Genomic DNA, 26,366 nt, shown 5'->3' with positions numbered 1-26,366 from the left:
TTCTGACATCCAATCAGTGGCTTACTGCCTCTGGAAGCTCCACCATTGTTTTTGTCCCAGGAATGTCTTCTGCATGCTTGGAAAATGCCTTATTGGCATGTCCCTTAGCTGGTTGCTGGACTTGGAACTTGGGGCCTGAGTGCTGTCCCTCAGCTCTCCAGCTGAAGGCTAACATTCTGCCACTTTGAGTCCCAAAGCAACTCTGCTTACACATTCAGCACTCTGCTGGCTGAGTAGAGGTGACACTCTCACAGGGACCTTTTTCTGTCTGGGCTGGCTTTGAACCAGTTTGCAGATCTATGAGTCTCATAAAAGGCCACTTTACTCCAATTAAAAGCAATAAGGTCGTCAACATAGAAGTAGCTTTTAAGCATGCTCTTACCTAAAACTTATTAAGAGCCAAACTTACATCTTAGAAATTTGTAAGAATCTTCTGTGCTTTGCTCTGGGCTTGCTGGAAACTATTAAAAAAACCTATAAGAACAAACCTGAATAGCAATTATTTTGGTAATCCTAAATTTTTGTTCAATTTGAGGCAAATGTTAAGAACAATCTTACTTTTAAACTTTATATACCAAAATCCATTCCTAATTTTTAAGCTTCTTATTATTCTCTTTTAATATTTTATAATTCAGTTTTTATTTGCGTTTTGAAAAGATCCATTAAAATCTTAAGGCGAAGTGTCACTCATTGTCTCTTATCTGCTTGTTTTAAAACAGATACACATTAAAAACTTTTAAACTCACATAAGAATTTTTCCTTAATGAAAGAATTACAATTACTGTCACTGTACCAAGAAGCTAGGCTTAACCTTTATAACTTTTAAAAGCATCCTAATTGTAGAACATCATTAAAAGCAAGTCACATTATACAAATAAACTTTTTTAGTCCTCTTTTTAAGGCCTTATTAAATTTAATTTTAACACATCCAAGGGGCAGTTTTAACAATACAAATCAGATCACCACATAAGTAATTTTTATCATCATGTTTTCAAAGTCTATATGCAGGGAATAAGGACAGAACAAAGATGGGCCACTCGGCATCTCCTATGGAATAGGCACGCACCCAATCTGACTCTCTAGGGTTAGATGCACTGAATTTGTGATAAGTTTCCATCTTTTGCCATGCACGGACTCCTCCCAGGACCTGTCCCACCATCTGTGGACTCCCCCGAGGGTCTGTCCCACCATGCATGACCAGCTGAACTGAACTTTTACTGGCTTACCCTCTTCCCTAAAGGTAGATCTTCTGTTGGCTTCTAAGTTTTTCCCTTTTCTTTTCTTTTTCCTTTTCTTGGTTCATAAATAAAATACAGTTTTAGACAGACAGAACAGGTAACCTTTTTTGACAGTGTAAAACTAAGTTTTATATTTTAATTTTTGTATTTATCCCCAAATTTTTGCCATGGGAACTAAATCCCAAACAGCCAATGCATTTTAAAATATTAGGTTTTTAAATACCAGATTTTCTAATTTTTAAGTTAAAGAATTTCTGAAAAGCCATTTAAAACAATGTAAAAGTTATTTAAAATTTTGGTAATGTCCAAACCTCATAACCTTTTACATTTGAAATTTTATCTCACCTAATTGTTACAGCATGCTGAAAATTTTTATCTTGAACATGTTCACAAACACCTACAAAACAGTCACACAGATGTTAAAGTGCACAAAAATCAAAATCAGTTGTATGTACATTTTTAATTTTTAAACAAAAATTTAAGACAATTTTTCTTTAAAACTAAGTACCTTTGTTGAGCTTCATTTTCCCAGAGCATGCTTTTTAGCAAGGCAATTGACCAATGGATCTTTTTAATCCCTTCTGTTGGAGGAGGGCTGGGGGAGGGGGTTGCCTGAAACTAAACTGGCCTGATTTTTTTTTATCCAATTTTAGACAAGAGCAATTTTCAAATTTTTACATTGTCAGGACTAGCTGAAAAGTCCAAACCAGGCACACAGCCTTCCACACCCTCCCCACTTGCAGACTCCACAAGGAGAAAATATGGCCTGAGGTATCAAGGGAACCAACCTTCCACGCCTCATAGGAAGGGGGCATAGCACGTCTGTGACTGAGCCCAGCTAGGGGCTGGAACTTTTATTCCCCCAGAAATGTTCAAATTAATAACAAAAACACAAATAAACACAAAAACCACGTATCCACACTTAAAACTGGTACCAATTCTAAAACAGAACTAGACAACAACCAAAGGCTGGGTTGGGGACGAATGGGCCCCCAGTTCATACCTATCAGAACTCTTCACAATTCTCACTCAGCAAGCTGAATCCAGAGTCTGGTGAGTGAGCTGGCCACCTTCACCAAGAACTTCCCCACCTCAGAAAACAGAACAGAAACCACACCAAAATAAACAAGACAGACAAGTGGCCACAAAGACAAAATCAGGTCTGAGTGAATGGGGTGACATCTCACCATTATTCACAAGTGGGACTCAATTCCATTTACCAGGGGATTTGAATCCCCTCTACTCACCTCCGGAGGATTTTTCATTTAGATTCCTGCAAACGTGACACAGGGGCCTTCCAAAGAGGAGAAGAATTCCCAGTCATCCTGGAGCAAGGGAAAGAAGTCTCTAGTGGCCATCCCTTCAGACTGACAGGTTCTCCCACATGCTCAGACCTCCGTGGGCCAAGGCCTGAGGCTAAAATCTTGCTGGGGCCACTTGCAGGTAGTCAGTGACAGTTTCATCCTGAATATGGTTGATAAATTGAAGGTGCCCAATCAGAACGACAAGCAAAACACTCAACAGAAAGACACAACTAAAGAAAAAGACACATGCTGAGCATTGTAATTTGCCAACCAGAAAGTGCCAGACTTAGATGGAATATTCTCCAAAAAATTCCCGCATGAAAGTGCCAGGCTACAGATGGAAAATTTCCACAAAAATGTTGCACTAAACAGCAATTCACCCAGATGGGGACTGGGGAATTCTCCCACAGACCCCGTGGCAGCCCTATAGTGTGTCCTACAAGACTCTTTGCCAACCAGAATACAGATCCCGCAGGAAACCAGAATTACAGATACAGAATCTGCAGGCGACCAAAAATAGAGAACGGTAATGACTCCACTTACTTTTCGGGTTTTTCACGACTCCATGCTTTGGGGTCTGGGTGAGTTTATGGGGGGCATCACGGATGAGCCCCCAGAAGAAGTGCCCATATTTTGGATGCCCCCTAACAGACCACCATAGACCATGATCAATGCAAACAGCAAAGAGTTGTTTATTGCAAGCTCGAGCTTGGTTCTCTGAACATTAGATAACCAGTGATGCTAAGAGGCCCTGAGCACAAAATTAACACTTTTATAGTATCAAATAATCAAGGTTAGGTGGTCTTCACACAAGCAAGTTCACAATTTCAGGGGGTTTCCACACAAGCAAGTTCACAAGTTCAGGGGGTTTAAGTCCACTCTGATGGCACTACCCTTTTTCTGATGGAACAATTAGTCAACTGTTCTTTTCCTTAAGGATAGGAAGGGTTGGTGGCAACCTGCGGTTTTTTGAGAACTGTTCCTCTTTTGAGGTTATTCTGAGGGAAGCACAGCTACAGGTTGGTGGCGTTAATCTTAAAATGGGGTTACTGTAGCTCTTCATAGGTATTTTATTTTTTCTAGCGCCATTACCAATGGAGTTGCTTTCCTGATTTCAGCCATGCTTTTCTTATTGTTGGCATACAGAAAAGCCATGGATTTTAGAGGGTTAATTTTATACCCTGCTACTTTGCCAAAGTTTTGAATCAACTTGATTAAATTGAGAGTGGAGTCCGTGGGATTCTTTAAATGCAAGATCATGTCATCTGCAAAAAGGGAGAGTTTTACTTCATCTTTCCCCATTTGGATCCCTTTTATGTTTGCATCTTGTGTTATTGCTGAAGCTAGGTATTCTAATACTAAATTGAAGATAAGTAAAGAAACTACACATCCTTGTCTGATTTCTGAGTTAACAGGAAATGGCTTTAGTTTTTCATCATTAAGTATAAGGCTGGCTGTAGGTTTGTCATATATAGCCTTTATTGTATTGAGGCAGGTTCTCTGGATTCCTAATTTTTCCAGAACCTTCATCGTAAATGGGTATTGGTTCTTGTTAAATGCTAATTCTGTATCTATTGTGATAACCATGTGGTTCTTATTCTTGCTCTTGTTGATGTAATGAATTATATTAATTGATTTGCATCCCTGAAATGAATCCTGTTTGACCTTGATGTATGATTATTTGGATGAAGAGTTGAAGTGCATTGGACTAAATTTTGTTGAGAACTTTTGCTTCAATGTTCATCAAAGAAATGGGTCTATACTTCTCTTTCATTGATGAGTCCCTGCCTGGTTTTGGGATGAGGGTTATGATGGCTTCATAGAATGAGTTCGGTAGTGAAATTTCTCTTTCAATTTCATTGAAGATTTGAAGGAGTATTGGTGTGAGCTCTGCTTTGAAGGCCTTGTAGAATTCCACTGTAAATCCATCTGATTCTGGGCTTTTCTTGTATGGGAGTTCTCTTATTGTTGTTTCTATTTCAATGCTTTATATGGACCTTTTAAGATGGTTCAACTGATATTGGTTTAGTTTCAGCATGTCAATATTTGCTAGGAAATGGTCCATTTCTGCCAAGTTCTCAACATTATTAGCATGAAGTTTTGAGAAGTATTCCCTTATAGTGTTCTGAATCTTGGTACTTTCTGTGGTGAAGTTTCCATTCTCATCTCTGAATTTATTTATTTAGCTGTGTTCTATTCTTTTTCTAAGTTTTGCTAAAGTTCTGTCTATTTTGTTAATATTATCGAAGAATCAACTCTTTGTTGTGTTGATTCTTTGTATGTTTTTTGTCAGATTCTAATTCGTTTAATTCTGATTTAATTTAATGATTTTTTTTCTGACTTCTGGATTGGGGTTTATCTTGCTGCTCTTTTTCAAGGAGATTCAAATCTGTCTAAATTTTTTATTTCAGCTCTCTCCAATTTGTTGTTGTAGGAACTCAGAGACATAAAATTCCCTCTGAGTACTGCCTTTGCTTTGTCCCAGAGGAGCTGGTAATTTGTATGTTCATTTTTGTTGAACATCACGAACATTTGAATTTCTTTCTAATCTATTCCATGACCAATTGGTGATTCAACAGTGTGTTGTTCAGCATCCAAATGTTACAGGACTTTCTTTGGTGGCTTTTGGTGTTGAGTTCTAAATTTATTCCCTTGTGTTCTTAGTAATGTAAGGTATAACTTCAATATTTCTGAATTTGGACAGGTTTGCTTTGGACCTAAAATGTGGTCTATTTTGGAAAATGTTCTGTGTGCTGCTGAGAAAAACGTGTATTCTGATACTTCTGGGAGAAATATTAGGTAGATGTCTGTTAAATCTAGTTGTTTAGATTTGTGGTTTCTCTGTTGAGTTTTTGCCAATTTGATCTATGAAGTGGGGATAGGGGTGTATTAAAGTTCCCAACAATTAATGTCTTTGGATCTATGTGAAAATTGAGGGAATGTAGCGTTTCTTGGATAAATTTGGGTGCTCCGTGGTTTGGTGAATAGAGATGTAGTATTGTAATATCCTCCTGAAGGAGCTATCCCTTAATTAGTATGCAGCGACATTTTTTATCTATTCTCAATAAATTTAATTTGAAGTCTATTTCATGTGATATTAGTATTGCAATTCCCACCAGTTTATGGGAGCCATTTGCCTGGTAGATTTTGTTCCAGCGTTTCACTTTCAAAATGTGTTTTTTTAATGGACAGTTCTGACTTCTGAAGGCAGCAGATAGAAGGATCTGGCTTTTTAACCCAACTAGACAGTCTATGTCACTTAATTGGAGAGTTAAGTCCAGAGTTATGAATGGGAGGTGTTTGAGAGTTCCTGCAAAGTTATCCACATTCTTGGGAGCTTCAGTGGCTGGATTCTTCCTATGGTTGTTGGATTCTCAGTCTGGGTGCAGTTTCTTGGCCTTTATTGTGGTCTTGTTGATTTTCTCTGTGTAGGCATCTTTAAGAATCTTTTATAGGGATGGTTTGGTGAAGATATATTGTTTCAGTTTTTCTTTGCTATGGACAGTTTTTATTTCACCTTTGGTTATGAAGGAGAGTTTAGTTCGTTACACTGTTCTTGATTGATAGTTGTCTTTAGAGCATGGCCTTGATCATTGCATGCTCTTCTTGCTTTAATTGTCTTGCTGCAATATATGAGGTGATTCTAATTGGTTTTCCTTTTTAAGTGGTTGACTTTTACTCCTTCACAGCTTTAAGGAACTTTTCCTTTGTCTGAACTGATCCCGTGCGGATTATAATGTCATGATGGGATATCCTATCCTTGTCTGGTCTATTTGGGGTTCTAAAAGCTTCTTGTATCTGAATAGGCCTATCTTTTTTCATGTTTGGGAAATTCTCTTCTAGGATCCTATTAACCAAATTTCCTAGACCATTAAGTTCTGTCTCTATGTGATCCTCCACACCCATTATCCTCAGATTAGGCCTTCAGATGGTGTCTTCCAAATGGTGAATAGATGTATCATATTTTTTGGATTTGTCTTGGATAGTTGTATGTTCCTTCTCTATAATAACCTGGCTGTTCTCACTCCCTCAGATTCAATGTTCTGCATTGTCTAACCTACTGTCAAGATTTTCTACATTGTTTTATTTTTCTTTCTTTTCCTTCTAATTGGTTGGCATTGAAGGCTTCAAATTCTTTGTTGGAGCTTTGTTTTCAATCTTGTATGAACTTCTTTATTTCCTTAATTTTGTGCTCAGTGTTTATTCTAAAATCACTTAGTTGATTGGTTATGGTTTCCTTGAACTCCCATTCCTGCTGTTGGGCTCCATTCTGCATTCCCTTTGTGATTTACCTGAATTCTTTCAGCTGTCTGTTTATAGATTCCATGAAAATATTTGTGTATTCTCATCCCCTCTCACAATTCCTGTATAACTCTTTGATTAGCTTTCTCACGTTCACACAATTCCTGTCTTTTTTTTTTTACTGTTCTCAGCCTGCTCACATAATTCCTTTATTTCTCATTGACTGTTCTCAACCTGCTCATGCAATTCTTGTATCACTCTTTGAGTAGTTCCTCATGCTCATGAGATTCCTGTATTGATCTTTGGTTTGCCTCCTCTCTCTTCCTATCATGCTCATCCTGAGACTTTTTCAAGTTTTCAATCATTTCATTCACCATGTTTAGCAGTAGTATTTGTAGAGCTTTTTGGGAACTCTCCTCTGGATTATTCATTAACTCTTCTGTCACTTGATTATCACGAATGGGAGTTGAGATACCCTGATTTGCCATTTTTCTTGTGTTTTTCTGTCTTGTTCTGTCCGTTTGGTATGAAAGTAACATTGTGTGCTAGAATAGTATTTTAAGGCAAGCATCAACCACAGTCCTGTATTTGCACAGTCAAAATGGCTGCAGATAAATTGTAGTTCAACAGATACAATCAATTCAACAACTATGGATTAATAGGCTTTGAACAGCAGAGAAGAATTTGGCAAACCAGAAATTATTAGGTTTAGGGAAATATGTGGGAGAAATAGGTTTAGATGTATGTGGAAAGGTAAAAGGAGAGTGAAGTTAATCAAGTCCTAACTTCAGGGAGGGAAAAGGATTGGACAGAATGTTAGGAGAGAGATTAAAAAAAAAGAAAAAATGGAAAAAGAACAATTGAAATTTAAAAAGTGAAACTCAAAATCATGAAAATGTAAAGAAATGTTATTGAGAGAAGAAAAGGTAGGATGACAGGAGGGGAGGAACAGAAACGAAATATGAAAAACTAAAAAATAAAAATCCTTAAAATTAGTTACTTGAAAATTATATAGGTATAAAGAGATAATACTGCTATTAAAGAACTTAAGCCTAAGAGTTTGTGAATAGAGTAATAAATTTCTTGATTATGTGTGTTCCCAATTGGGGATAACATATGATAATCGATGAAGGTTATATATCTGCGGCTGTGCAGAACAGCAATTAAGGCATGCAAAAAAGAAAGAGAAAAAATGAAAAGAATAAAAAAGAGGGGGAAACAAGCTACATAAAATATAATTTCACTCTTTCTTGTCTACTCTCCAGCCACCATGAGGGACAGAAGAGATGGTTTTAGAAGGAAAAGTTTCTACTCTTCCCATTTTTCAAGGGACCATTCTCCCCATAAAAGGGAGCATCCATTTTTCAGAGTCACCTGGAGGTCAAAAGGACTCTCCACAACAGATCTGGCTCCAGTTTCAGCAGCAGGGGCTACTCTCCAGGACGGAGCAGAGCATATTCATTCTACAAGTCTCAGCATAGTTGTTGTGCCTGAACTCTGGGCCTGGGAGCTGTACTTCAGCTCTTCAGCTAAAGGTTAGCACTCTACCACTTGAGCCACGGCACTACTTCCAGGTTTTTACTTTTTGCTTGTATGGTGCTGAGGAATAGAACACAGGGCCTCATGCATGCAAGGCAAGCACTCTGCCACTGAGCTACCTCCCAAGCCCTCTACTCAGTCTCTGAAAACATCACGAGACACTTCACCTTCAAGCTCTTCAGCAGTTCCTTCATCAAGGGTTTATCGGCAACACTGGGAAACTTTCGGGATGGTTGTGAAAATGCTGATTGAAAAAGATCCTTCATTATAACAGTCAATACAGTTGACACTGAGGCAGAATTTACATGAAATAGGTGAGCGTTGTGTTGAAGAATTGAAGCATTAAATTGCAGAGTATGATAATTCTGCTCAAGATTTTGGAGAGCATTTTTAGAAGAATTAGTGTTTAGGTATAATAAACATTAAAAGAAATGTTTCTATATATAACCACCCTCCCTCCTCCACCTGTGGAACTGTGTAAATCTTCAATGTATGGGACTTTTGTGATGAAGAGCAATATTTTATTTGGCCATATTTCCAATTCAGTCAAAGGTCTAAAATAGTCTTTGAACGATACTTTAGCTATAATTTTTTTCTAAACATAAAGTCACTTAATCCATATTCCCCCTTTGAACTTGCTCTATTCTACTGTCTTCCATAACATATGCTGATTTGTTTGGTCATTTGAGTGTAATTTATAGCTAGACATCTTTCCATTTAAAATGATAGTCTTTTGCATTCTTGGAGCAGAGATCGCAATGTAAAAACTGCTACCATTTTGAGTTGTGAATTTTTGTTTTTGCTGACTCTTTTGTTAGTCATTTACCAAGTTGAGGATATCATTCAAATAAACAGTACCCTGGTATGTTAGTGCATATTTGCTTTCAGAACAGTTTTCATTCAGCAACAAAACAACTTTCAAAATTCTAAATCATAAATTCAAATTTTTTCTCAAAATAAATAACAATGTTTTCTCTTAAAATATTCATGAATGTTTGGAGTACTGTAGCTGATCAAATCTTAAATATCATATAGTAAGAATAAAAGAAAGCAATTTGAGGTGGACGATGAGTATTATAAAAATGTAATTACTGAAATAACTTTCTGCGGAAAAAAACTCAGCAAATATAGGAGATTGGAGTTTAACATTTTCATAGACCCATACTGATTTAAACAACTTTTCAAACTATTCTTTTATTAGTCTCTATAATGTGAGTGTTTTGTTCTGCTGACTTTTTTTTTGGGTGGAGGGGGGGTCCGGTTGTGGGGCCTGAACTCTGGGAGTAGACGCTGTCCCTCAGCTCTTCAGCTCAAGGCTAGTGCTCTACCACTTGAGCGACAGTGCCAATTCTTGCTTTTTTCTTTTTGCTTATGTGGTGCTGAGGAATAAAACCCAGGGCCTCTGACATGCAAGGCAACCGCTCTACCACTGAGCCACCTTCCCAGCCCCTGTTCTGCTGACTTTTAAATGTCTTAATCTTCAAAAATGTTCTTAAAGAAACAAAGGAGAATTAGTAAGTTAGCAAGAAATCTGTGTGTGTACAGTCCTTCATGAGTGAGCCAACCAAATCATGAGTTAGTTAAGAATTTAACAGGGACCATTAGAATATTCCATTTATTTCCTGGCCATTTTCAGTAGTCCTGTGCATTGAACTAAAATAATTTTTTTATTTTTTTATTTTATTTGTGAACATACTGTACAGAGGGGTTACAATTACATGGGCAGGATAATGCGTACATTTCTTACCAAGCATTGCAGCCTCCTCCTTTGTTTACCTTTCACATCCCTTCCCAGCCTCCCCCCTTCCCCCCCAATCCAAATCCTTCTCCTTCCCCCCCTTCCTCCCGCACCTCCACCCCGCACCGACGTTGTAAAGCTCGTTTTGGACATGACAACTTGTAATTCTCATTGTTGCAACAGGTCCACCTGTATCCTTAAACAACTGGTTTTTCCCCATCTCCTCCACAAGTTATATAGTGAAAGCAGGGGTTATACTGTGGGGGAGGGACATACAAAGCAACAAAGAGATAATCTTATAAATGTGTTAGAAACAAATGCATGAACGAAAAAAAGCCATTAAAATACATATCTAAGGGTTCATTTTCCTGACATCACATTATCTGACATTTTCAGCCTTACTCATACATATACTAGATATTGCTAATAAGGGAAACCATGGGACCTATGTTTCTTTGCTCCTGGCTTTGTAGCATTAGTTAATACAGAAATTTTAACAATCATATTTGTTATTACTGCCCAATTGCATTATACTCCCATTCTTTTTCCATTTCTACCATGTTCTCACTTCAATTCTGTCCTATTTCTATGCCCTTTATTGTTGCCTTCATCTAAAAGTACCTAAAATTTACATTGAAACTGGAAATAGCAATATAAATAATTTAATGAAGCTTATGATGCGTGCTTCAAAATATGTGTTATATCATTTTACAAGTTTTGATGAAAGCCATTTAAGTTTTCTAAGACCACTTTAATTTTCCTCTCTTTGAAATCTAACTTCTTAACGTTTCCAATATTTATAAACTATAAGCCCCATAAAAGTTCCATATATTATCTGCTATTCTTCAGTGTGAATATTGATGTGTTGCTCACTTTAGAAAGATCAAGACGTCACTGATGTTGATTTTATTTTATCCTCTCAGTGTTTTCTTTCCCTTAAATATTCTGTTCCCAGAATTCAGTTCCTTTAATCAAGAATTTTTACAAGTAAAATTTGAGACAATACCCTAGGCAGAGGAGTATTCACTTTATTGAAATTATTTGATGTTTACTAACATATATTTCAGTACAGGCACAAGCATTTAAAGCTGTTATAGCTTGCCATTGGCAGCATTCTGACAAGCTTGTCAGTGTTTAACAGCATATTTGGTTTTTGCTTTTTGATGCCTTTTAAAGTCTAATTTTAGGATAGATATATTCAGATGGGTTCTACAGTATATTTTGCAAAATGCTCTTTTTTTTAGATTGTTGTTTTTGATTAATGCCCAAATGATGTGACAGAACTTTTATTGTCTTACCATAAAGCTTTCATGACCAACAGGAAAAATAGATATTGTAAAGATTTTTGTGAATTAAAAAACACAAAATAAAGCAATCAAGTTTAAATAAAAAATATATAATTTCACTGTATTGCTATAGTAAATATTATTCTATGTGTATTACCTTTTTTAAAAAAAAATGAACACTATTTGGCATCTAATTTGAATTAATTACCCCCTTCTTCATCAGAGGGTCATCAACTTAAACGTTATCAACTATACAATATTTTCACAATATATTTGCCATTATTTTGGGAAAAAACCCAAAATTTTAGTATTGTCACATAGTAAAACCGAAAACAGTTTAATTCTCTGGAAACTCCTAACTTTTAAAACTGAATAATTGTTAAGAGGACAGAATATATGTCTTCTTCAAAATTATTACAAATATTAACTACTCATTTTCAAATTCTGAACCAGAATTTTGACATTCAAATTTTGAATGTCTCTGGTACACAGACATACAGAGACATTCAAAAAAGTACTTATTTGCATGCTAATTAATTCTGCAATAGCTGCAGTTTCAATGGGGGTTTGAGAAATCAACAGAAAATATAGCCACATTCTTGTAGAGGATAAAACTACGATGTGTAATAATTAATTCCTCAAGAATAAGCTATTTTTTCTATGACCATCAATCCCAAGCTTTTATGCCATAAAGTCAACCTAGCCCAACAATTTCCAACTTGTAAGGTGCACCTTAAAATTCCCGTAATTCCCATCATGAACAGCTTATCACTATTGCAAAAAAAAAATACTACACTTCTGCTAATGTGATGCCCTTCTTAATGTGGAAAGAACACTACACTAAACTTTGCTGCAACATTTTCCCCCCAGTGGTATTCTTGAAATCCGAACACTTGCAAATATTATTTATATTTATATTTTTATCTATCATAGATATTCAGGAGGCTAAGATCAGAAGATTATGGTCAAAGCCCACCCAGGGAGGAAGGATCCTTAGATTCTTATCTCCAATAAACTGCTCAGAAAAAGCCACACAAAAGTGGCACTGAGGTTGAGTGGTAGGGCACAAGCCTTGAGCACAAACCAGCTCAGAGAGAGTGGCCAGCTCCAGTGTTCAAGACTGAGGACAAACCAAAAAACAAAAACAAAATAAAAACAAACCGCAATCCTAGCATTTTTCTCATTGTATACAGAGGCACGTAATTGAGGAAATTTCTTCCTGTATTACAAATACAGAGACGAACCAAGACGTCACAAAATTACTCTCTTCATACCTTGTTACACCAAAGCTTCAAAAAATTGCTTTTTCTAAATTTATAAATTAATTTCATGCATTTGTTGCCAACTCTGTCTAGATTATTCACAGTATCATTTTATACATGCATTATCTATTAACTAAGTTCTAATTATACCTCACTTGAAAGAAAATTTTAAGCAAATAGAATTCCAGAATCATTTGTGAATTTGTCAATTAAACCCTCTACTTAAAAATAATTTTGTAGTATCCTATAGAATACAAAATTACAAAGACAAAATATTTATTTTAAATCTATATTCTAATATAGCAAGGTCTACAAAGTCCTACATTAGATGAACTTTGCTATTTCCCCAGGCTTAAACTTTTGTAATCCTTCATCATTTGTTTGGAATCCAACAGGATGCTTACTTTTTCAAAGTTTTCATTGGGAATCATGAGCCATTTTGCATCTAGGAATGTTCGGTAGTGAAGAGAGCATTAAAAACACAACTGAGGATTATAAGGGACTTGCATTTCAATAGGAAACGACTTCTCAAAACATACTGACAAAAATTAGCCCAAACTTCCAACTGTGTATCCCTTTCTTTTTGTTTGGTGTTTCATGGAGATAAAATTATACTATCTGGCCCAGGGAAGCTATCTCTATGTAATTATACTCTTTAATCTCGTGTCTTAGTCTGAGTGCTAGAATTCCAGGCTTGTATCACATTGCTTTGTCATAGTTTGTTGGTTTATTTAATCTACAGACTAACAATTCTGAACTTCTCTGACTGCTCAAACTGTTTATGTACTATTTTCAAAGATATGCTAACATTTAACACAGGATATGAACATGTTCAGATGCACATGCAGGGGTCTCTGATTCATTCTTCCATGGATCCAATCACTTTAATAATGATATCTTGACCTTCTTACTATCTCTGGTTCCTACCTTTGTAATATTCTCAAGCCTTTTGAAGAAATTTCACTTGAGGATCTAATATTAAAAATTATCACTTGTTCTAGTTTTACTCAGGATATATTTTATATTTCTTTAACTTTTCTACACATTCCGAGAGTTGTTTTATTTGTGTAGGTTTGTGTGCATATATAAGTACCTCTGTGTGTATGTGTATGTTTGTACGTATATATGCAAAAGCCTCAACAACCTTATTCAGCAATCTTGCTCATTGACTAGTATTTTATCACTTGAGCTCATGCCTATAATTCTAGCTACTCAGGAGGCTGAGATCTGAGGATTGCAATTCAAATCTAGCATGAGTAAGAAAGAAAGGTTCTGAGGCACTTATCTCCAATTAACCACCGGAAAACTGGAAGTGGCATTGTGGGTCAAGTGGTAGAGCTCTAGCCTTGAGCTGAAGAGCAGAGAGACATTGCCCACGCCCACAGTTCAAGCCCTGCCACGACCATCAAAAAGAAAGAAAGAAAGAAAAAAAGAAAGAAAGAAAGAAAGAAAGAAAGAAAGAAAGAAAGAAAGAAAGAAAGAAAGAAAGAAAGAAAGAAAGAAAGAAAGAAAGAAAGAAAGAAAAAGAAATGAGATCTTAGCCACTAGTTCATTGCTAGTATAATTCCCTCACTCTCAACATGGACTTTTTTTTTCCAGATAAGTACATGCTCTTATACCTAACTTGCTTTGGAACCAGAACTATTCTTCCATTCTAAATTTTACAAATTTGTGTGATTAGCAACCATGATTTAGAGCCAAAAGATGAAAGAGAGTGGCCTCATCCTTCATGTTCCACTTAGTATTAATGCTTTCTGTATGTCACTTCCATAGATCTACATATTGGCATTGGCTTTATTGTTTCAAAGTTGTCTTATTTGCAGAGTTTTCTGTAGTATATTGAACCAATATACTTAAACACAGAACTTTTCTTTCTCCTATTATTCCTATTGTTTCTTCTACTATTAACTTATGTACACTTGGGAAATAATGCACAACACACAAACTCACAAAAAAAATTCTGAGAATCTTCTTCCCGTTTAAATTTAAGTTACAGAGAACTTATGAAATTTGAACTTAATGTACTCTTGGATAATGGTTTCTTTCATGTTTTTATTGTCAAAATATTGAAGAGGGCTTAGAGTATGTTAATGAGTACATTTCCTATTGAGAATTTTTACATTCTCTTTTGTTTTTCCTGTGGCATCCCTTCCATCCCCATCTACTCAAATCCCCCCTCCCCTCCCCAAGTTGTAAAGTTCATTTTCTACAAAGTGTCTTGTTCATCTCATTGTTACAATAGGCCATCCTGTATCTTTCTTTCACTATTTTGTTATTTACCTTCCCCTCCCCACATTAGAAAAATGTATATACAAGATTCAGTGCACCTACATTAAATCCAGTAAAAACAGTGGTTATACCATGGGGGAAGAACATAGAAGACAAACCAAAAATCACATAGTACATTTTAGATATATGAAAAACTAGAGCAAGTAAAATACAGTAGTTTGTGTCCCTATCTTGGGGTTCATTTCACTTAACATCATCTTCTATGGCCATATGTACATGGATAATGTTTTTATAAGCCATTTAAATTCCATATTTTGTCTTTGCAAAGTTGTCCCTGAAACACGTGTCACCTCATGTCCAAAGATGTCTTTGCGCTATTTCAATGAAGCCAGAAAACATTCATTTTAACTCGAGCAGCACCATAGATTGTTACTGGAAATAAGTGGAAGCAACTGTTACTGCAAGTGGAAACTGATGCCAAGAGAGGAATTGAACATGGAGAAATGACAAAATTCAAGTTAATTTATGTGTTCCTTTGTACTGAACAAGGAAAGAATCCATGTCTTGAAGGAAACTCTGTCCCTGACTTGTTTGAGTGTGTTATTTACTCATATAAAACATGTCTGTAAAATTATAGTTGAGAGTTTAAAAAAAAAAAACAATGTGCCATTTGAAGGCCAGCATAGGAAAAAAGGAAATAACTTAGTTTAAAAAGTTTTCTGCTGGGAAGGTGGCTCAGTGGTAGCACGCTTGCTTTGCATGCCTGAGGCCCTGGGTTTGATTCCTCAGCACCACATAAGCAAAAAAAGAAAAAACAGGAAGTGTCACTGTGGCTCAAGTGGTAGAGCACTAACCTTGAGCTGAAGAGCTGAGGGACAATGTCCAGGCCCAGAGTTCAGGCCCCCCGACCGGACCAAAAAAAAAAAAAAAGTGATCAGCTGTAAAGAAATAAAGACATGGACGTTTTAAAGTGACTTACGTATGGATATTTCACTCCTGAGATGATTTTCCTGTTGCAGGAGTCAGTTATCCATTCCTCTAGTCTGCGCCTGAGTTCTCGATCCCAATAAGGATTCCAAAAAGGCAGGATCCAGTGAGTATGATCAGCAAAAGAAGTCTCTTGTCAAACCAATGCTTTAAGGATGGTCCCAAAGAAATATGTGCAGGTTTTTTTGCTTGTTTATTTGTTTGTTTGGTTGGTTGGTTTGTGCTTGTTCTGGGGGTTGAACTCAGATGCTGGACCATGTCCCTGAACAATTGTCTTCCTAGTCCAAATTTCCCCAAAGCTAGTACTCCATTGCTTGAGCCAAAACTCCACTTCTGGCTTTTTTTGTGTTTAATTACAGATAAGAATTTGAGAGACTCTCCTGCCTGGGTTGACTTTGAAATGAGAAAGTAAAAAAGCCAAGTGACATAAGATTTCTGTTTTGAAGCAAAAAATACTAGAAGAAGTTTATTATAGAGCTAATAATTGACAATTTTTAAAAGAAGAAAATATGTCCAGCAATGAAGCCATAACTTCAATAACTCAGCAAAAGTAGGTACACCAAATCATCTTGGAATTATTTTTTCTTCTTGGGAAGATAACTATTGACTTCGTAGTTCCTTTTGGGGAAAATTAAAGTCATATTTACATTTTTTTGTTGGCCATGGGGCTTGAACTATGATCTTGGGCACTGTCCCACAACTCTTCTGCTCCAGCTGAGCACTCTACCACTTTAGGTACAGCACCACTTCCAGGTTTCTGGTGATTAAAAGAAAATAAGAGTCTCATGAACTTTCCGGACCAGGCTGGCTTTGAACTGCAAACCTCTGGTCTCAACCTCCTTGAGTAGCCAGGATTACATGTGTGAACCACCAGCACCCAGCTCATATTTGCATTTATGTGCAATTCATGACACTATGTAGAAAAAGAATGGAAATTTGAATCAAATGATGTGACATGGCTACTTTTCAGAAAAATTGAGGTAGCAATAAATATGTCCTCCTTTTCCATGTTGTTACATTAATGACTCATGTGCTATGCCTCTCTTACATTAGCATCCTCTACTGTCGGCGTATGTGGACTTAGTATAACAAGTTTTTCACAGAGAAATAGAGAAAAGTGAGATTTTTAGAAGGCAAAGATCAGGTATGAAAGAACAGCACAGAAGGAGATACAACTTATCACACAGAGATTAAGAACTAGCCAAGGAGATTTAGAATGCTAAAGGCAATGAGGAATAAGCCTACTTGATTACTAGTTCTTCAATAGCCAAAAATGGTTCGCTCTAACAGTCACAGGTATACCTTAGTTATTATTATTATTATCATTTATTCCTTCCATTTGGAGTTATTCCTTCTTTTCAGTCACAACTGTTAATTAGCCTCTGCATTTTTGGTGCCATGACTGAGCAAAAAGTATTCAAATCTTACTTAGTCTACCTGTCTCATTGTGATTAGCAGTGACCACTGAAATGCCTGGAAGCCTTCAATTTCCAGTATTAATCTTCACTTGATATCTAAGCACATTCCTGGCATTAATTGCCGTGACCTATTAACAAAACATTTTTTTCAACACTGTATTCTAATATGGGTAAAGTACATGAATTAAGGACTATTGGCAGGTATCAGTATGAAAGGAGCAATTATATTTTCCAAGTATGGCTTCTTTATTTTGCATTTACTAACTGTCTTTTTTGCTAGTCCTGGCACTTGAACTGAGGGCCAGGGTACTGTTCCTGAGGAGTTTTTTGTTTTGTTTTGTTTTGTGTGGTTTTGCTCAAGGCTAGCACTCTACCACGTGAGGCACAGCACTACTTCCAGTGTTTCTTTTTCTGTTTACTTGGTACTGAGGAATTAATTCCAGGGATTCATGCATGCTAGGCAATAACTGTACCATGAAACCACATTCGCAGAGACTTAATGACTTTCTTAAGATAGCATTAATTTTTCATTCCATTACTATGTATTATAATTTAGGCCAGGTTTTAGAAAAGGAAGTGGAAAACAATACTAAGTCCAATAAGGCTGACATTCCTGTCACATCACTAAGCAAGTACAGTGTAAAGACCTGCAGGACTCATAGGGCTGTTACATGTGACATTATTATGTAAAACACCATTAACAGTCATCTCCAACATCCGTAACATTCTGTTTCCACTTTCAAGGTCAAGAGACAAATATCTAAGCCTTTTTATTGATTGTTTTTCCTAGGAAGGAAGAATGAGGATGTGGAAGGAGATGGTGGGAAAATATGTATATTGGCTTCCTGCCCACATTTTTTGGATTTTTAAAAAGTGCTACTGATTAACGCCCATTTACATCTAATTGACTATATTATCTGCACAAGATGCAGATAAATGAATGCATTTATTCTGGTGGATAGTCACATATATTAACAAAATCCACTTCTGCAAAAAAAAAAGATACTAGGTAAGAAAGTATAAATTTTTGACTATAAAATGGTTTCTTCTCTTAGCAGAACAAAATGTAGTATTGAAATGTTTACTCCAGCTATCTATGAGATTTTATGCTGTCTCAGTATCAAAATGTTCTCTAATTCCTGTGACATCCAAGCATTGAAAACATGATTTGAACATCTCAGTAGTTTTAGAAACAAAGGTACATAATAGTCTCCTTCTTGCAGAGACATGTGATAGAAAGTATGATTGACTGTATTATAGTTCTCATTTTTCCCTCTTTATCTCAAGTGTTGCATATTTTGGTATATTACTCTATATCCTGCATCAGCTCCTGTAAGTGATATTTAACTCTACTCTGCAATGTCGATGGGTCATGTGACTTACTTTAGCATACAAAAATGAATGAGAAGTGGCGACAGATTTCTATGCAATTCTCCCTGTCTAAAAGCTGACAGCTGACTTGTTTTCTCTTAGCTATTAAAATAGCATATTTCCAGAGGGAATCTTCTTTCAACTTATATAATGGAAGAACATGACATGTGAAATTGAGGCAAAATTCAAATATAGCCATATACAACACAACAAGAATTAAGGTAATATTAGAATGTGATACTGTTAGTTTCTTACCATCCTTGTATGCCTTTATGATAGTTGACTGTAGCATACCAGAATTTAACAAATACTAAACAAAAACTAAACAAATAGACAACTTTTCCTGTTTGATGATACTACATTTTTATAAAGAAGCATTCTCTATGAGATCACTTATGGGGTTATCTTTTTTATATATGGGTTTAATCACTCTAGAGGACTGTACCTAATATCCACAATCATTATCCATAACTTGTGATTGAGATGAGGAAGAACAAAATATCTAGATTTCTTTTTATTTATTTATTTTATTTGTGAACATACTGTACAGAGGGGTTACAATTACATGGGCAGTATAATGCGTACATTTCTTACCAAGCATTGCAGACTCCTCTTTTGTTTACCCTTCACATCCCTTCCCAGCCCCCCCCCTCCCTCCCCAGTCCCAATCCTTCTCCCCCCCCACGTCCCCCACCCCCGCACCGACGTTGTAAAGCTCGTATTGGACATGACAACTTGTACTTCTCATTGTTGCAACAGGTCCACCTGTATCCTTAAACGACTTGTTTTTCCCCATCTCCTGCACAAGTTATAGTGACATCAAATACATCCTGGATTTCTCCTCTTTTTCTAGTGTGAATTCTCATCCTTTTTCCAAATTCTCCTATTAATAAAGGAAGAATGACACATTGTGGATATCAAGCAAAAGACTTCAAATCAAGAATTTCATTCTTGGGAGAATTCCGGGAAGATGGCGGAGGAGAAGCTGAAGGCAAAACAATCTCTCGCATAGAAAGCAGTTTTAGAGTTCCAGTGAACAGTCCTAAGCCAGAGAATCACACCAAGTGTGCAATCACAGAACAGAGAGATAGGCCAGAGAGGGAAAACCCAGGCAAGGAGACAGACCTGAGTGGCAGCGGCCATACTGCCATACCTGAAACAGAGAGAGTCTGGGACGAAAGAGCCAGATGCGGCAGGCAAGTGGATTCTACTCAACACCAGCAAGAACGAACAAGGAGCGGACATCTTCATACTACAGTTCGCAGACCAGAGATGACCCAAGAATCAAGACTCAGCTTGAGTAGAAGACTGACGTCCTCACTCATTCTCAGGGATCAGAGGAAGGAAGGCCACCCCTCCCCTCCCCCAGTACCGGAGATCTCCATCTTGGATACGCACAAAGCTCAGTGGAGCTGCTAGCTCCAACTCAGGCGTTGGAATAAAACTAGGTCATTTAGCAAGGCACAAGAACTTAATGGCGTGACCTGCCAGACTCAGCTCCACCGAGGGAAAAGTCACCCAGTTCGCGCGTCAGCCCTAGGAGTGACTTTTTCCATCAGGTAATCAGAGCCAGAGGCTGCCCCTCCCTTTAGCAGCCTCAACAATCAACTGAAATTCAGTAAACAGAAACCCTGAGAGTGGCTCCAGGCTGGCCACTGTGAGTTTCTCACAAACTAGCCCCCGGGAAAAGCTACTGTTTGCTGAAAGGCCTCAACTCTACCCAGAACGTAGCCTCATCACAGCATCTCCAAATTTGAGGAAAAAGCCATCTCCATCTTTTGTGATACTCAAAGCACACCCCCCTCCCATTGAACTATCTTGGGAGGAGGATCGAAAAATCCTGGGTAAAGCAGAGCATTTTTCTGCCTGTCCAAACAAACTGACTTAAGAAACCAACCAAGCCACAGGACCACAAGCAGACCAGAGACTACAACCACAGGCTGAATACAGACACAAGGGAGATGCAGGATTTTTCCCAACCCTCCCAAAAAAATCAAAGCACTCTTTTCTTCCTCCTCTTCTTTTTTTTATACCTTTTACAAAAAAAAAATTCTTTTCTAAAAATTTTTTAAATTTTTAATTTTTACTTTTTTTGAAAAAAATGTTTTCTAGTAATTTTCCTCCTTATAATCTTTATTTTAGGGATACATGTGTGTGTGCATTTTTCTTTTTTTTTCCTCTTTTAAAAATGTTTTTTTCTTTTTGTTTTTTGCTTAGCTCGACTGAATTCTGATTTTTTTTCTTCCTTATCCTTCTCACTTTTCCTCTCTTTTGTTCTTCTTTATGGGACTTAATTGTTGTTCTGCACATCCTCTGATAAACCCATAGTTGATTATTAGACCCTATCCCCCATTGTGTACACACTTAATCCACAAATTTATTACTCAATTCAAAACTTCTGAGGCTTAAGTTCCTTAATAGCAGTACTACCTCTTTATACCTACATATTATATTAAGTATTCTTATTTTTAAGTTTTTCACATCTCCTTTATATCCCTCCCCTTCCCTCATTATATTCACGTTCTTTGAATAGATTTTTCTTGAATCTGCATATTATTTATTTTTATTTTTCTATTTTTTCCGGTGTCTTTTTTCCCTTTCTCTTTCTTCTTGTTCTCTCTCTCTCTACTTTCATCCTATCTAACCTATTTCCTGCTTTGAGACTAGGACTTAGTCAAGTTAACTCTCCCTGTACCTGCCCACATAACTTTATTCCTATTTTTTACCCACATTTCTCCCTAACCCTAATAATTTCTGGTTTACCAAATTCTTCTTTTCAGTTCCTAGCCCATTAATATATAGTTGTTTGATGTTGAAAAGAGGTATCTGTTGAACTAGTTTGTATCTGCAGATTATTGACAGTGCAAATTCAGACTTTGGTTGATTCTTGCCTTAAGTTAGTGTTCTAGCACAAAACTGGTGTTACTTTCATCCCAAATGGGCATAGTAAGCGGGAAAATCAAAGAAAAATGGCAAGTCAGGGTAACTCCAATCCCACTCATGATTATCAGGGGACAGAACAGATAATGAATAATCCAGAGGAGAGTTCTAAAATAGCTCTACAAACACTGCTGACAAACATGATAAATGAAAATATTGAAAATATACAAAGAACTGTGTATGAGCTTGATAGAGAGAGAGAGGAGGCAATCCAAAGATTTATACAGGAATACCATGAGTGTGAGGAAGCTACTCAAAAACTGATAAAGGATTTGCGTGAGCAGCTTGAGAAAACTCAAAGAGAAAGGCAGGAATGGCATGAACAGGCTGAGAACACTCAAAGAGAACTACAAGAATGGCATGAATAGGAGGAAGCTAAGAAAAGAGCAATACAAGAATTGAGAGAGCAGGATGAGAATACACAAAGATTACTAAAGGCATTCATGGGATCCATTAAAAAGAGCTGAAGATAGTCAGGGAAACCACAAAGGGAATCCTGAATGGAACCCAAAAAAAGGAATGGGAGTCCAAGGAAACCATAACCAATCAACTAAGTTATTTGAGAATAAACACTATACAGCAAATTAAGGAAGTAAAGAAGTCCATAAAAGATCCATAAAAGATTATAGAGAAAGAATATACAACCATCCAAGAAAAGTCCAAGAAAAATGATAGATCTATCCAATACTTGGGAGACACCATCAGAAGGCCTAATCTAAGGATAATGGGTGTAGAGGAGCACCTAGAATCAGAAGTTAATGGTCTAGGAAATTTGTGTAACAGGATCCTAACAGAGAACTTCCAAAACATGCAAAAAGATAGGCCTATTCAGATACAAGAAGCTTTTAGAACTCCAAATAGACCAGATCAGAATAGGACATCCCACCATAACATTATAATCCATACAGGATCAACTCAGACCAATGAAAAGATCCTTAAAGCTGTCAAGGAGGAAAAATTAATCACCTATAAAGGGAAACCAATTAGAATCACCTCAGATTTCTCAGCAGAGACAATCAAAACAAGAAGAGCCTGGAATGATGTATGCCAAGCCCTAAAAAACAAACAACTATCAACCAAGAGTAATGTACCCACCTAAACTCTCCTTCATAACTGAAGGCCAAATAAAAACCTTCCAAAGCAAAGAAAAATTGAAAAAATACATCTCTACCAAACCAGCCATACAAAAGATTCTTAAAGATGTCCTACACATAGAAAACCAACAAGACCACAAAAAAGGCCAAGAAACTGCACCCAAACTGAGAATCCAAGAACCATAGGAAGAACCCAGTGTCACAAACCCCAAGAAGATGGATAACATGGCAGGAACTCCCAAATACCTCTCAGTCCTATCTCTTAACATAAACGGACTGAACTCTCCAATTAAGCGACATAGACTATCTACTTGGATTAAAAAACAAGTTCATTGATCTGCTGCCTTTATGAGTCACATCTTGCCCATAAAAACAAACACATTTTCAATGTTAAAGGCTGGAGCAAAATCTACCAAGCAAAAGGCCCCCATAAATAGGCAGGAGTTGCAATCCTAATATCAGATAAAATAGACTTCAAATTAAAATTCGTGGGAAGATATAAAGAAGGTCGATACATACTAATTAAGGGATCACTCCTTCAGGAGGATATTAAAATTCTAAATATCTATTCGACAAACAATGTAGCACCCAAATTTATCCAAGAATCACTACTTTCCCTCAAATCCCACATAGATCCAAAGACATTAAGTGTTGGGGATTTTAACACACCACTCTCCCCACTAGATAGATCAACTCAGCAAAAACTCAACAGAGAAATTGCAGATCAAAACAGCTGCATAGATCAAGTAGATTTAAAAGACATCTACCGAATATTTCACCCAACAGCATTTTAATACATGTTCTCCTCAGCAGCACATGGAACATTTTCTAAAATAGACCACATTTTAGGCCACAAAGCAAACTTGTCCAAATTCAGAAACATTGAAATTATACCTTGCATTCTCTCTGACCACAAGGGAATAAAATTAGAACTCAACAACAAAAGTCTCCAAAGAAAGTCCAGTAACACATGGAGGCTGAACAACACACTGCTGAATCACCAGTGGGTCATGGAAGAGATTAGAAAGGAAATTCAAATGTTCATGCTATTCAACAAAAATGATCACACAAATTACCAGCTCCTCTGGGACAGAGCAAAGGCAGTACTCAGAGGCAAGTTTATAGCTCTGAGCTCCTACATCAACAAATTGGAGAGATCTGAAACCAACAATTTAATGAGCTATTTGAACCTCCTTGAAAAAGAGCAGCAAGATAAACCCCAATCCAGTAGATGGAAATAAATAAATAAAATTAAATCAGAATTAAATGAATTATAATCCAAAAAAACAATAGAAAGAATCAACAAAACAAAGTGTTGGTTCTTCGAAAAAATTAACAAAATTGACAGACCCTTAGCAAATCTTATGAGAAAAAGGAGGGATTACACCCAAATTAATAAACTCAGAGATGAGAATGGAAATATCACCATGCAAACAACCAAGATTCAGAACATTACAAGGGAATACTTCTCAAAACTTTATGCTAATATGTTTGAGAACTTGACAGAAATGAACCTTTTCCTAGCAAATCTTGACATGCCAAAACTAAAACAAGATGAGTTAAACCAGCTTAACAGGCCCATATCAAGCATTGAAATAGAAACAGAAATAAGAGACTTCTAAGCTAAGAAAATTCCAGGACCAGTTGCTTTTACAGCGGAATTCTACAAGGCCTTCAAAGCAGAACTCACACCAATATTCCCCTAACTCTTCAATGAAATTGAAAGAGAAAGTTCACTACCGAACATATTCTCTGAAACCATCATAACCCTCATCCCAATACCAGACAGGGACTCATCAAAGAAACAGAACTATTGACCCATCTCTTTAATGAACACTGATGCAAAACACCTCAACAAAATTTTGGCCAAACGACTTCAACAATTCATCCAAAAATCATACACCTCGATCAAACAGGATTCATTTCAGGGATGCAAAGCTGGAACAATATACGCAAATCAATTAATTTTATTCATCACATCAACAGGAGAAATAATAAGAAACACATGGTTATTGCAATAGATGCAGAAAAAACATTCCACGAAATCGAACATCCCTTTATGATGAAGGTTTTGGAAAAATTAGGAATCCATGGAACATTCCTCAATACAATAATGGCTGTATATGACAAACCTACAGCCAGCATTATACTCAATGCTGAAAAACTAAAGCCATTTCCCCTTAACTCAGGAACAAGACAAGGATGTCCACTCTCTCCACTTCTCTTCAATCTAGTATTAGAATGCCTTGCTACAGCAATAAGACAAGATGCAAACATAAAGGGGATCCTAATAGGGAAAGAAGAAATAAAACTCTCCCTCTTTGCAGATGACATGATCTTGTATTTAAAGAATCCCATAGACTCCACTCCAAAATTACTCAAGCTGATTCAAAACTTTGGCAAAGAAGCAGGGTATAATATTAACCCACAAAAATCAATGGCGTTTCTGTATGCCAACAATGAGAAAAGTGTGGCTGAAATTAGGAAAGCAACTGCATTTGTAATAGCCCCACAAAAAGTAAAATAACTAGGAAATAACTTAACCAAAGACTTGAAGGACATCTATGATGAAAACTTTAAAAACTTTAAAAAGGAAATCCAAACAGAACTTGGAAAATGGCAAAACCTCCCAATGATCCTGGATTGGAAAGATTAACATCGTGAAAATGGCAATAATTCCCAAGGCTATCTAAAAAATTCAATGCGATACCTATCAAAATACCAACCTCATTCTTCAAGGAAATAGAAAAGGCAACCCAAAAATTCATATGGAACAATAAAAGACCCCGAATAGCAAAAATGCTCCTCAACAGAAAGAACACTGCTGGAGGAATATCAATACCAAATTTCAAACTCTACTATAAATCCATAGTAATCAAAACCACTTGGTACTGGCATAAGAACAGACCTCAGGACCTATGGAATAGAATTGAAAACCCAGAAATGAACCTACAGGCATATAGCCAACTAATCTTAGATATGGGAGCTAAAATAATAGAATGGAAGAAAGACAGCCTCTTCAGTAATTGGTGCTGGCAATATTGGTTAACTACTTGTAGAAAACTAAAGCTAGATCCTTATATATCACCCTTCACCAGAATCATCTCCAAATGGATCAAAGACCTCTGAGTTAAAGCAGACACTCTGAAAACATTACAGAATGGAATAGGAGAAACCCTAGGCCTCCTTGGCTCAGGCCAAAATTTTCTTAATAGAGACCCAGAAACCCAACAAATCAAAGAAAGGTTGGACAAATGGGATTGCATGAGGTTGCAGAGCTTCTACTTGGCAAAGGACATAGCTAGCAAGATCAATAGAAAGCCCACACATTGGGAAAAGATCCTCACTAGTCATACAACAGACAAAGGTCTCATATCTAAAATATACTTGAAGCTCAAAAAATTAAATCCCTCAACAACAAATCCTCAAAGAAACAACTGCCCAATAAATAAGTGGGCTAAAGACTTGAAGAGAAACTTCTTGAAGAATAAAAAGGATGTCAGACACATGAAGAAATGCTCAGCCTCGCTAGCCATAAAAGAAATGTAAATCAAAACAACATTGAGATACCACCTCACACCAGCTAGAATGGCTATAATCAAGACCTCTAACAACAACAGATGCTGGAGGGGATGTGGACAGAAGGGAACCTTACTTTACTGTTGTTGGGAGTGTAAACTTGTTCAACCACTTTGGAAAACAGTATGGAGATTCCTCA

General features: G+C 36.8%; 1 pseudogene; it reads left to right on the top strand.

Moving 5' to 3' along the window:
• Positions 1-2,926: 2,926 nt before the first annotated feature.
• Positions 2,927-8,717, top strand: LOC138838526 (periphilin-1 pseudogene; annotated as a pseudogene).
• Positions 8,718-26,366: the final 17,649 nt, after the last annotated feature.

The sequence above is a fragment of the Dipodomys merriami genome, unplaced genomic scaffold, assembly GCF_024711535.1.
Source record: "Dipodomys merriami isolate MVZ:Mamm:240054 unplaced genomic scaffold, mDipMer1.0.p SCAF_281, whole genome shotgun sequence".
NCBI lineage: Eukaryota > Metazoa > Chordata > Mammalia > Rodentia > Heteromyidae > Dipodomys > Dipodomys merriami.
This window is presented reverse-complemented; position numbering and strand designations above follow the sequence as displayed.